Source organism: Bombina bombina, chromosome 1 (assembly GCF_027579735.1).
Source record: "Bombina bombina isolate aBomBom1 chromosome 1, aBomBom1.pri, whole genome shotgun sequence".
Classification (NCBI taxonomy): domain Eukaryota; kingdom Metazoa; phylum Chordata; class Amphibia; order Anura; family Bombinatoridae; genus Bombina; species Bombina bombina.
The window spans coordinates 12724939-12738870 of record NC_069499.1 but is presented as its reverse complement, the minus strand read 5'-3'; the positions used below and the strand labels follow the sequence as shown (position 1 = coordinate 12738870).

The following is a 13932-nucleotide window of genomic DNA, read 5'->3' as shown; positions in this document are numbered from 1 at the left end:
CACTAGACAAATGATGTTACCTCTAACCACTGCACATTATACCTATAGATCTAGCGTGCTGTACAAGCGCTTCCCTACGGTTTATTGTCTCACGTCTCAGTACCACTAGACAAATGATGCTACCTCTAACCACTGCATATTATACCTATAGATCTAGCGTGCTGTACAAGCGCTTCCCTACGGTTTATTGTCTCACGTCTCAGTACCACTAGACAAATGTTACCTCTAACCACTGCATATTATACCTATAGATCTAGCGTGCTGTACAAGCGCTTCCTACGGTTTATTGTCTCACGTCTCAGTACCACTAGACAAATGATGTTACCTCTAACCACTGCATATTATACCTATAGATCTAGCGTGCTGTACAAGCGCTTCCCTACGGTTTATTGTCTCATGTCTCAGTACAGCTAGACAAATGATGTTACCTCTAACCACTGCATATTATACCTATAGATCTAGCGTGCTGTACAAGCGCTTCCCTACGGTTTATTGTCTCACGTCTCAGTACCACTAGACAAATGATGTTACCTCTAACCACTGCATATTATACCTATAGATCTAGCGTGCTGTACAAGCGCTTCCCTACGGTTTATTGTCTCACGTCTCAGTACCACTAGACAAATGTTACCTCTAACCACTGCATATTATACCTATAGATCTAGCGTGCTGTACAAGCGCTTCCCTACGGTTTATTGTCTCACGTCTCAGTACAGCTAGACAAATGATGTTACCTCTAACCACTGCATATTATACCTATAGATCTAGCGTGTTGTACAAGCGCTTCCCTACGGTTTATTGTCTCACGTCTCAGTACCACTAGACAAATGATGTTACCTCTAACCACTGCATATTATACCTATAGATCTAGCGTGCTGTACAAGCGCTTCCCTACGGTTTATTGTCTCACGTCTCAGTACCACTAGACAAATGATGCTACCTCTAACCACTGCACATTATACCTATAGATCTAGCGTGCTGTACAAGCGCTTCCCTACGGTTTATTGTCTCACGTCTCAGTACCACTAGACAAATGATGTTACCTCTAACCACTGCATATTATACCTATAGATCTAGCGTGCTGTACAAGCGCTTCCCTACGGTTTATTGTCTCACGTCTCAGTACCACTAGACAAATGATGTTACCTCTAACCACTGCATATTATACCTATAGATCTAGCGTGCTATACAGGCGCTTCCCTACGGTTTATTGTCTCACTTCTCAGTACCACTAGACAAATGATGTTACCTCTAACCACTGCATATTATACCTATAGATCTAGCGTGCTATACAGGCGCTTCCCTACGGTTTATTGTCTCACTTCTCAGTACCACTAGACAAATGATGTTACCTCTAACCACTGCACATTATACCTATAGATCTAGCGTGCTGTACAATCGCCTTCCTACGGTTTATTGTCTCACACGTCTCAGTACCACTAGACAAATGATGTTACCTCTAACCACTGCACATTATACCTATAGATCTAGCGTGCTGTACAAGCGCTTCCCTACGGTTTATTGTCTCACGTCTCAGTACCACTAGACAAATGATGTTACCTCTAACCACTGCACATTATACCTATAGATCTAGCGTGCTGTACAATCGCCTTCCTACGGTTTATTGTCTCACACGTCTCAGTACCACTAGACAAATGATGTTACCTCTAACCACTGCACATTATACCTATAGATCTAGCGTGCTGTACAAGCGCTTCCCTACGGTTTATTGTCTCACGTCTCAGTACCACTAGACAAATGATGTTACCTCTAACCACTGCATATTATACCTATAGATCTAGCGTGCTGTACAAGCGCTTCCCTACGGTTTATTGTCTCACGTCTCAGTACCACTAGACAAATGATGTTACCTCTAACCACTGCACGTTACACCTATAGATCTAGCGTGCTGTACAAGCGCTTCCCTACGGTTTATTGTCTCACGTCTCAGTACCACTAGACAAATGATGTTACCTCTAACCACTGCATATTATACCTATAGATCTAGCGTGCTGTACAGGCGCTTCCCTACGGTTTATTGTCTCACGTCTCAGTACCACTAGACAAATGATGTTACCTCTAACCACTGCATATTATACCTATAGATCTAGCGTGCTGTACAGGCGCTTCCCTACGGTTTATTGTCTCACGTCTCAGTACCACTAGACAAATGATGTTACCTCTAACCACTGCATATTATACCTATAGATCTAGCGTGCTGTACAAGCGCTTCCCTACGGTTTATTGTCTCACGTCTCAGTACCACTAGACAAATGATGTTACCTCTAACCACTGCATATTATACCTATAGATCTAGCGTGCTGTACAAGCGCTTCCCTACGGTTTATTGTCTCACGTCTCAGTACCACTAGACAAATGATGTTACCTCTAACCACTGCATATTATACCTATAGATCTAGCGTGCTGTGCAAGCGCTTCCCTACGGTTTATTGTCTCACGTCTCAGTACCACTAGACAAATGTTACCTCTAACCACTGCATATTATACCTATAGATCTAGCGTGCTGTACAAGCGCTTCCCTACGGTTTATTGTCTCACGTCTCAGTACCACTAGACAAATGATGTTACCTCTAACCACTGCACATTATACCTATAGATCTAGCGTGCTGTACAAGCGCTTCCCTACGGTTTATTGTCTCACGTCTCAGTACCACTAGACAAATGATGTTACCTCTAACCACTGCACATTATACCTATAGATCTAGCGTGCTGTACAAGCGCTTCCCTACGGTTTATTGTCTCACGTCTCAGTACCACTAGACAAATGATGTTACCTCTAACCACTGCATATTATACCTATAGATCTAGCGTGCTGTACAAGCGCTTCCCTACGGTTTATTGTCTCACGTCTCAGTACCACTAGACAAATGATGCTACCTCTAACCACTGCATATTATACCTATAGATCTAGCGTGCTGTACAAGCGCTTCCCTACGGTTTATTGTCTCACGTCTCAGTACCACTAGACAAATGTTACCTCTAACCACTGCATATTATACCTATAGATCTAGCGTGCTGTACAAGCGCTTCCTACGGTTTATTGTCTCACGTCTCAGTACCACTAGACAAATGATGTTACCTCTAACCACTGCATATTATACCTATAGATCTAGCGTGCTGTACAAGCGCTTCCCTACGGTTTATTGTCTCACGTCTCAGTACCACTAGACAAATGATGTTACCTCTAACTACTGCATATTATACCTATAGATCTAGCGTGCTGTACAAGCGCCTTCCTACGGTTTATTGTCTCACGTCTCAGTACCACTAGACAAATGATGTTACCTCTAACCACTGCACATTATACCTATAGATCTAGCGTGCTGTACAAGCGCTTCCCTACGGTTTATTGTCTCACGTCTCAGTACCACTAGACAAATGATGTTACCTCTAACCACTGCACATTATACCTATAGATCTAGCGTGCTGTACAAGCGCTTCCCTACGGTTTATTGTCTCACGTCTCAGTACCACTAGACAAATGATGTTACCTCTAACCACTGCATATTATACCTATAGATCTAGCGTGCTGTACAGGCGCTTCCCTACGGTTTATTGTCTCACGTCTCAGTACCACTAGACAAATGATGTTACCTCTAACCACTGCACATTATACCTATAGATCTAGCGTGCTGTACAATCGCCTTCCTACGGTTTATTGTCTCACACGTCTCAGTACCACTAGACAAATGATGTTACCTCTAACCACTGCATATTATACCTATAGATCTAGCGTTCTGTACAAGCGCTTCCCTACGGTTTATTGTCTCACGTCTCAGTACCACTAGACAAATGATGTTACCTCTAACCACTGCATATTATACCTATAGATCTAGCGTGCTGTACAAGCGCTTCCCTACGGTTTATTGTCTCACGTCTCAGTACCACTAGACAAATGATGTTACCTCTAACCACTGCATATTATACCTATAGATCTAGCGTGCTGTACAAGCACTTCCCTACGGTTTATTGTCTCACGTCTCAGTACCACTAGACAAATTATGTTACCTCTAAGCACTAAACATTATACCTATAGATCTAGCGTGCTGTACAAGCGCTTCCCTACGGTTTATTGTCTCACGTCTCAGTACAGCTAGACAAATGATGTTACCTCTAACCACTGCATATTATACCTATAGATCTAGCGTGCTGTACAAGCGCTTCCCTACGGTTTATTGTCTCACGTCTCAGTACCACTAGACAAATGATGCTACCTCTAACCACTGCATATTATACCTATAGATCTAGCGTGCTGTACAAGCGCTTCCCTACGGTTTATTGTCTCACGTCTCAGTACCACTAGACAAATGATGTTACCTCTAACCACTGCATATTATACCTATAGATCTTGCGTGCTGTACAAGCGCTTCCCTACGGTTTATTGTCTCACACGTCTCAGTACCACTAGACAAATGATGTTACCTCTAACCACTGCATATTATACCTATAGATCTAGCGTGCTGTACAAGCGCTTCCCTACGGTTTATTGTCTCACACGTCTCAGTACCACTAGACAAATGATGTTACCTCTAAGCACTGTATATTATACCTATAGATCTAGCGTGCTGTACAAGCGCTTCCCTACGGTTTATTGTCTCACACGTCTCAGTACCACTAGACAAATGTTACCGCTAACCACTGCATATTATACCTATAAATCTAGCGTGCTGTACAATCGCCTTCGTACTGTTTATTGTCTCACGTCTCAGTACCACTTGACAAATGATGTTACCTCTAACCACTGCATATTATACATATAGATCTAGCGTGCTGTACAAGCGCTTCCCTACGGTTTATTGTCTCACGTCTCAGTACCACTAGACAAATGATGTTACCTCTAACCACTGCACATTATACCTATAGATCTAGCGTGCTGTACAAGTGCTTCCCTACGGTTTATTGTCTCACGTCTCAGTACCACTAGACAAATGATGTTACCTCTAAGCACTAAACATTATACCTATAGATCTAGCGTGCTGTACAAGCGCTTCCTACGGTTTATTGTCTCACGTCTCAGTACCACTAGACAAATGATGTTACCTCTAACCACTGCATATTATACCTATAGATCTAGCGTGCTGTACAAGCGCTTCCCTACGGTTTATTGTCTCACTTCTCAGTACCACTAGACAAATGATGTTACCTCTAACCACTGCACATTATACCTATAGATCTAGCATGTTGTACAAGCGCTTCCCTACGGTTTATTGTCTCACGTCTCAGTACCACTAGACAAATGATGTTACCGCTAACCACTGCATATTATACCTATAGATCTAGCGTGTTGTACAAGCGCTTCCCTACGGTTTATTGTCTCACACGTCTCAGTAGCACTAGACAAATGATGTTACCTCTAACCACTGCACATTATACGTATAGATCTAGCGTGCTGTACAAGCGCTTCCCTACGGTTTATTGTCTCACGTCTCAGTACCACTAGACAAATGATGTTACCTCTAACCACTGCACATTATACCTATAGATCTAGCGTGCTGTACAAGCGCTTCCCTACGGTTTATTGTCTCACACGTCTCAGTAGCACTAGACAAATGATGTTACCTCTAAGCACTGTATATTATACCTATAGATCTAGCGTGCTGTACAAGCGCCTTCCTACGGTTTATTGTCTCACACGTCTCAGTAGCACTAGACAAATGATGTTACCTCTAAGCACTGTATATTATACCTATAGATCTAGCGTGCTGTACAAGCGCTTCCCTACGGTTTATTGTCTCACGTCTCAGTACCACTAGACAAATGATGTTACCTCTAACCACTGCACATTATACCTATAGATCTAGCGTGCTGTACAAGCGCTTCCCTACCGTTTATTGTCTCACGTCTCAGTACCACTAGACAAATTATGTTACCTCTAAGCACTAAACATTATACCTATAGATCTAGCGTGCTGTACAAGCGCTTCCCTACGGTTTATTGTCTCACGTCTCAGTACCACTAGACAAATGATGTTACCGCTAACCACTGCATATTATACCTATAGATCTAGCGTGTTGTACAAGCGCTTCCCTACGGTTTATTGTCTCACGTCTCAGTACCACTAGACAAATGATGTTACCTCTAAGCACTAAAAGCAAAGTGTGGAAAACCGCACCAACAGATATGTGGCTTGTGGGGCACGGAACCCAGGATCTGCCTTATCCTGCAAATACTTCAAGTAGCAAAAAAGATTTGTTCCAGCCACCAATAGTTAAAAAACCTTTATTTCTTCATATAGGGTCTTTTGACAAACATACAACGTTTCAGACCTGCTATAGGTCCTTAGTCATGTATACTGAACATACACTGATTCATCATTTAAATACTTTACACCTGGTCAATTGTTCACCTGTTGTCATGTGACTACTCATTATTGTATCACTGCCATCTTGTGGCCATCTAACATATATATTCCTATTGAAAAAAAGCATTCTGAATAGTCACATTGAAAAGGTTTAAGTATCAAACAATGTTAATAGATAAAATCATATGTACAAAATTAAAATAGAAGAAATCTTACGCACAATATGCAGATATGCCATTGCTGTTTACTTGTTATTTAAATGTTAATTTGGACTCTTTCATTTTAGAGTTGATTTCAAAAAATTGCTGCTAAAGATTATATGGATTACTGTCAATTTGAACACTGTAGGCCTATTTTGAAAATAATCTTTTACTTTTCTCTTTAGTCTTTTTATGTGTAAAGATAATTTTTGTAAAAAAAATTTTTTTCCAAAAAAATCTCCCTTCAATTTTACTCAGCCCATTAAAAGGGGTTGTTAGAAAATTATTTTAGATTAAAGAAATGCAGGTATCATGATACTCAGCCCATTAGAAAGGGAAGATTTACATATTCATAGAGATGTTTTAGGAAAAACAAATATTTAGTAAAACAAACTCCAATCGAATTCTTTGTTCATACCCTTAGGTATTAAGCTTTCCAATTTGTATATCCAAAACATCTCTCTTGTTTTTAGTATATGTTCTCTATTACCCCCCCTCCTTGGTCTCTCAATCTGTTCAATTATTTGGAATCTGAGCTGGCTGATGTTATGACCCATAGAGAGGAAGTGAGAGGATACAGGAGCCTCTTTGTTCTTACATCTAATATTGGACTTATGTTCTGTTATCCTCTCCCTTACCTCTCTACAGGTCTCGCCCAAATAGATCAGACCACATGGACACTTGATCAAATAAATACAGTAACATGACCTGCAAGTAAGATATTTATTAATTTTGTATTTTCTACCATTTGTGGGGTGAGAGAAATATTCGCCTTTAATCATTGAACTGCAGTTACTGCAGTTCAAACAGGGATAACATCCATCTCTCCTAGGGCCTATAGTCTTCTGTATGTTCAATCTGTTACTGCCTATATCTGAATGTACAAGGCTATCTTTGATACTTCTATTTCTTCTGTATGCTGTCATAAAATTTTCTTTAAACTCATTCACTTGAGGGTTACAGTCCCTTAGGATGTGCCAATGCTTTCTTAAAATACCATTGATCTTCTGACTAAATTCATTGAACTGTGTTACAAACACTAGACGATCTGCTTCTTTACTTTTGTACCTTTTAGGTAATTCTTTATTGTTAACTACATCTAGTTGTTCCTTAATTAGTGATATTGGATACCCTCTATTGATAAATTTGTCAGCCATCTCCTCCAACCTTTGCTTGCATCTATTCTCCTCAGACACTATGCGTTTAACCCTTAAAAATTGGCTCTTTGGAATGGCCCTGAAGATACTATCTGGATGGTGACTTCCATATTTCAATATGTTGTTCTTATCTGTATCTTTTGTATGGATATCTGTTTTTAAGAAACCATCCTTAAAGTATACATAGGTGTCTAGGAACTCAATTCCAATTTCACTCATATTTAAAGTGAATTTTAATCCATTGACAGAATTGTTAAGATCTTCAACAAAGGACAATAGGCTACCAACGTCACCCCCCCACACGCCAAACACGTCATCAATGTACCTCCACCAGGAGGCGCCATAGAGCTGGAACAAGCCATGAGGGTACACAAAGTATTCCTCAAAGCTATTCATGAAAATGTTGGCGTATGAGGGGGCAACGTTGGAGCCCATTGCTGTACCCTGTTTCTGCAGATAATATGTATCCATGAACAGAAAATAATTCTGATAAAGAATAATAGATAGAAGTTCTATTAGAAACCAGATATCTGCCTCAGTATAACTCTTACTAGATCTAAGCATATGTTCCACAGATGAGATCCCTGTTGTATGTTTGATAGATGTGTAAAGGCTTGAGACATCTAATGAAAACAAAATACATTTATCACCTACATGTCCTAAGTCCTGTAATTTAGCCAAAAAATCATTAGTGTCCCTAATGTAAGATGTAGTGTTCTTAACTAAAGGCTGCAATACTTTATCCAAGAAGATGGAAATATTAGAAAATACTGAACCCATCCCTGCCACAATAGGGCGTCCTGGGGGATTTCTTAAGGATTTATGTACCTTTGGTAGTACATATATTACTGGCCTAATTGGATCTGTTACATATAAGGCCTCCTTAAACTTGTCTGTTATAATATCTCTTTGTGTAGCCAGAGTTAAGATGTTATTTATCCCTTTATTAATCTGTATGGTGGGATCTCTAGTCAGTATTTCATAAACTTGGGTATCTTTTAGTTGCCTATTGATCTCATCTATATAATCAGATTTGTTTAAAATCACAATGGCCCCGCCCTTATCGGCCTCTTTGATGATTATATTTTTATTCTCTCTCAGAGATCTAACGGCTGACATATCCTCTTTATTATTTTTCCTATTTCTTTGCACCAATTTTCTTTTTTTCTCTCTTTTAAATAAGTTGTCCACTTCCCTCTGTACAAGATTAACATATGTGGCTGCACTATGTGTGGATGCTGGTGAAAAAGTGCTTTTTTTAGATAGACCAAAGTGCCTAATGTCATTAAACTTTATTTTATTAATTGTGTTGGTGTCATTTATGTTATCCCTTTGCATAGAGAAATAAATCTTTAGCCTCAGTTTCCTATAGAACCTCTGTAGATCTTGTTGAATTTTACCTCTAACCACTGCATATTATACCTATAGATCTAGCGTGCTGTACTAGCGCTTCCCTACGGTTTATTGTCTCACGTCTCAGTACCACTAGACAAATGTTACTGCTAACCACTGCACATTATACCTATAGATCTAGCGTGCTGTACAAGCGCTTCCCTACGGTTTATTGTCTCACGTCTCAGTACCACTAGACAAATGTTACTGCTAACCACTGCATATTATACCTATAGATCTAGCGTGCTGTACAATCGCCTTCGTACTGTTTATTGTCTCACGTCTCAGTACCACTAGACAAATGATGTTACCTCTAACTACTGCATATTATACCTATAGATCTAGCGTGCTGTACAAGCGCCTTCCTACGGTTTATTGTCTCACGTCTCAGTACCACTAGACAAATGATGTTACCTCTAACCACTGCACATTATACCTATAGATCTAGCATGCTGTACAAGCGCCTTCCTACGGTTTATTGTCTCACGTCTCAGTACCACTAGACAAATGATGTTACCTCTAACCACTGCACATTATACCTATAGATCTAGCATGCTCTACAAGCGCTTCCCTACGGTTTATTGTCTCACGTCTCAGTACCACTTGACAAATGATGTTACCTCTAACCACTGCATATAAATAACACACAGTTCTGATTAAAGTGACGGTGCAATAATATTAAATGGTTACAGAGTTGTATTGTTATACTGTCGCCAATAAACTTTTCTGGGTGTTTGCTCTAAAGTGTCAGTGCAATTCTGCTACTAAGCCTAACACAGACAGTGGTCAGTAGCTACGCACATATGCTGCTAATGATTGGCTCTCAGTTTAAGCTCAGGAGCTTGAGAGGTGCAGGTTTAAACCTATAGCTATCTGCCAGCAGTAGAGCATTTCTCCAACATAGGTGTGTCCGGTCCACGGCGTCATCCTTACTTGTGGGATATTCTCTTCCCCAATAGGAAATGGCAAAGAGCCCAGCAAAGCTGGTCACATGATCCCTCCTAGGCTCCGCCTACCCCAGTCATTCTCTTTGCCGTTGTACAGGCAACATCTCCACGGAGATGGCTTAGAGTTTTTTAGTGTTTAACTGTAGTTTTTATTATTCAATCAAGAGTTTGTTATTTTGAAATAGTGCTGGTATGTACTATTTACTCAGAAACAGAAAAGAGATGAAGATTTCTGTTTGTATGAGGAAAATGATTTTAGCAACCGTCACTAAAATCCATGGCTGTTCCACACAGGACTGTTGAGAGCAATTAACTTCAGTTGGGGGAACAGTGAGCAGTCTCTTGCTGCTTGAGGTATGACACATTCTAACAAGACGATGTAATGCTGGAGGCTGTCATTTTCCCTATGGGATCCGGTAAGCCATCTTTATTAAGATCGTAAATAAGGGCTTCACAAGGGCTTATTAAGACTGTAGACTTTTTCTGGGCTAAATCGATTCATTTTTAACACATATTTAGCCTTGAGGAATCATTTATTCTGGGTATTTTGATATAATAATATCGGCAGGCACTGTTTTAGACACCTTATTCTTTAGGGGCTTTCCCAAATCATAGGCAGAGCCTCATTTTCGCGCCGGTGTTGCGCACTTGTTTTTGAGAGGCATGACATGCAGTCGCATGTGAGAGGAGCTTTGATACTTAGAAAAGACTTTCTGAAGGCGTCATTTGGTATCGTATTCCCCTTTGGGCTTGGTTGGGTCTCAGCAAAGCAGATACCAGGGACTGTAAAGGGGTTAAAGTTAAAAACGGCTCCGGTTCCGTTATTTTAAGGGTTAAAGCTTCCAAATTTGGTGTGCAATACTTTTAAGGCTTTAAGACACTGTGGTGAAAATTTGGTGAATTTTGAATAATTCCTTCATGTTTTTTCGCAATTGCAGTAATAAAGTGTGTTCAGTTTAAAATTTAAAGTGACAGTAACGGTTTTATTTTAAAACGTTTTTTGTACTTTGTTATCAAGTTTATGCCTGTTTAACATGTCTGAACTACCAGATAGACTGTGTTCTGAATGTGGGGAAGCCAGAATTCCTATTCATTTAAATAAATGTGATTTATGTGACAATGACAATGATGCCCAAGATGATTCCTCAAGTGAGGGGAGTAAGCATGGTACTGCATCATTCCCTCCTTCGTCTACACGAGTCTTGCCCACTCAGGAGGCCCCTAGTACATCTAGCGCGCCAATACTCCTTACTATGCAACAATTAACGGCTGTAATGGATAATTCTGTCAAAAACATTTTAGCCAAAATGAACACTTATCAGCGTAAGCGCGACTGCTCTGTTTTAGATACTGAAGAGCATGACGACGCTGATAATAATGGTTCTGAAGGGCCCCTAACCCAGTCTGATGGGGCCAGGGAGGTTTTGTCTGAGGGAGAAATTACTGATTCAGGGAACATTTCTCAACAAGCTGAACCTGATGTGATTACGTTTAAATTTAAGTTGGAACATCTCCGCATTCTGCTTAAGGAGGTGTTATCCACTCTGGATGATTGTGACAAGTTGGTCATCCCAGAGAAACTATGTAAAATGGACAAGTTCCTAGAGGTCCCGGGGCTCCCAGAAGCTTTTCCTATACCCAAGCGGGTGGCGGACATTGTTAATAAAGAATGGGAAAGGCCCGGTATTCCTTTCGTCCCTCCCCCCATATTTAAAAAATTGTTTCCTATGGTCGACCCCAGAAAGGACTTATGGCAGACAGTCCCCAAGGTCGAGGGAGCGGTTTCCACTTTAAACAAACGCACCACTATACCCATAGAGGATAGTTGTGCTTTCAAAGATCCTATGGATAAAAAATTAGAAGGTTTACTTAAAAAGATGTTTGTTCAGCAGGGTTACCTTCTACAACCAATTTCATGCATTGTCCCTGTAGCTACAGCCGCATGTTTCTGGTTCGATGAGCTGATAAAGGCGGTCGATAGTGATTCTCCTCCTTATGAGGAGATTATGGACAGAATCAATGCTCTCAAATTGCCTAATTCTTTCACCCTAGACGCCACTTTGCAATTGGCTAGGTTAGCGGCTAAGAATTCTGGGTTTGCTATTGTGGCGCGCAGAGCGCTTTGGTTGAAATCTTGGTCAGCTGATGCGTCTTCCAAGAACAAGCTACTTAACATTCCTTTCAAGGGGAAAACGCTGTTTGGCCCTGACTTGAAAGAGATTACCTCTGATATCACTGGGGGTAAGGGCCACGCCCTTCCTCAGGATCGGCCTTTCAAGGCAAAAAATAAACCTAATTTTCGTCCCTTTCGTAGAAACGGACCAGCCCAAAGTGCTACGTCCTCTAAGCAAGAGGGTAATACTTCTCAAGCCAAGCCAGCTTGGAGACCAATGCAAGGCTGGAACAAGGGAAAGCAGGCCAAGAAACCTGCCACTGCTACCAAGACAGCATGAAATGTTGGCCCCCGATCCGGGACCGGATCTGGTGGGGGGCAGACTCTCTCTCTTCGCTCAGGCTTGGGCAAGAGATGTTCTGGATCCTTGGGCGCTAGAAATAGTCTCCCAAGGTTATCTTCTGGAATTCAAGGGGCTTCCCCCAAGGGGGAGGTTCCACAGGTCTCAGTTGTCTTCAGACCACATAAAAAGACAGGCATTCTTACATTGTGTAGAAGACCTGTTAAAAATGGGAGTGATTCATCCTGTTCCATTAAGAGAACAAGGGATGGGGTTCTACTCCAATCTGTTCATAGTTCCCAAAAAAGAGGGACCGTTCAGACCAATCTTAGATCTCAAGATCTTAAACAAGTTTCTCAAGGTTCCATCGTTCAAGATGGAAACCATTCGAACTATTCTTCCTTCCATCCAGGAAGGTCAATTCATGACCACAGTGGATTTAAAGGATGCGTATCTACATATTCCTATCCACAAGGAACATCATCGGTTCCTAAGGTTCGCATTCCTGGACAAGCATTACCAGTTCGTGGCGCTTCCTTTCGGATTAGCCACTGCTCCAAGGATTTTCACAAAGGTACTAGGGTCCCTTCTAGCTGTGCTAAGACCAAGGGGCATTGCTGTAGTACCTTACTTGGACGACATTCTGATTCAAGCGTCGTCCCTTCCTCAAGCAAAGGCTCACACGGACATTGTCCTGGCCTTTCTCAGATCTCACGGATGGAAAGTGAACGTGGAAAAGAGTTCTCTATCTCCGTCAACAAGGGTTCCCTTCTTGGGAACAATAATAGACTCCTTAGAAATGAGGATTTTTCTGACAGAGGCCAGAAAAACAAAACTTCTAGACTCTTGTCGGATACTTCATTCCGTTCCTCTTCCTTCCATAGCGCAGTGCATGAAAGTGATCGGTTTGATGGTAGCGGCAATGGACATAGTTCCTTTTGCGCGCATTCATCTAAGACCATTACAACTGTGCATGCTCAGTCAGTGGAATGGGGACTATACAGACTTGTCTCCGAAGATACAAGTAAATCAGAGGACCAGAGACTCACTCCGTTGGTGGCTGTCCCTGGACAACCTGTCACAAGGGATGACATTCCGCAGACCAGAGTGGGTCATTGTCACGACCGACGCCAGTCTGATGGGCTGGGGCGCGGTCTGGGGATCCCTGAAAGCTCAGGGTCTTTGGTCTCGGGAAGAATCTCTTCTACCGATAAATATTCTGGAACTGAGAGCGATATTCAATGCTCTCAAGGCTTGGCCTCAGCTAGCGAGGGCCAAGTTCATACGGTTTCAATCAGACAACATGACAACTGTTGCGTACATCAACCATCAGGGGGGAACAAGGAGTTCCCTAGCGATGGAAGAAGTGACCAAAATCATTCTATGGGCGGAGTCTCACTCCTGCCACCTGTCTGCTATCCACATCCCAGGAGTGGAAAATTGGGAAGCGGATTTTCTGAG

At 41.6% G+C, this 13932-nt stretch overlaps 1 protein-coding gene across 1 annotated transcript in view; it reads left to right on the top strand.

Moving 5' to 3' along the window:
• AREL1 (apoptosis resistant E3 ubiquitin protein ligase 1) overlaps positions 1–13932 on the top strand; it is a 293517-nt gene that overhangs the window by 36879 nt on the left and 242706 nt on the right. The window lies entirely within an intron of this gene.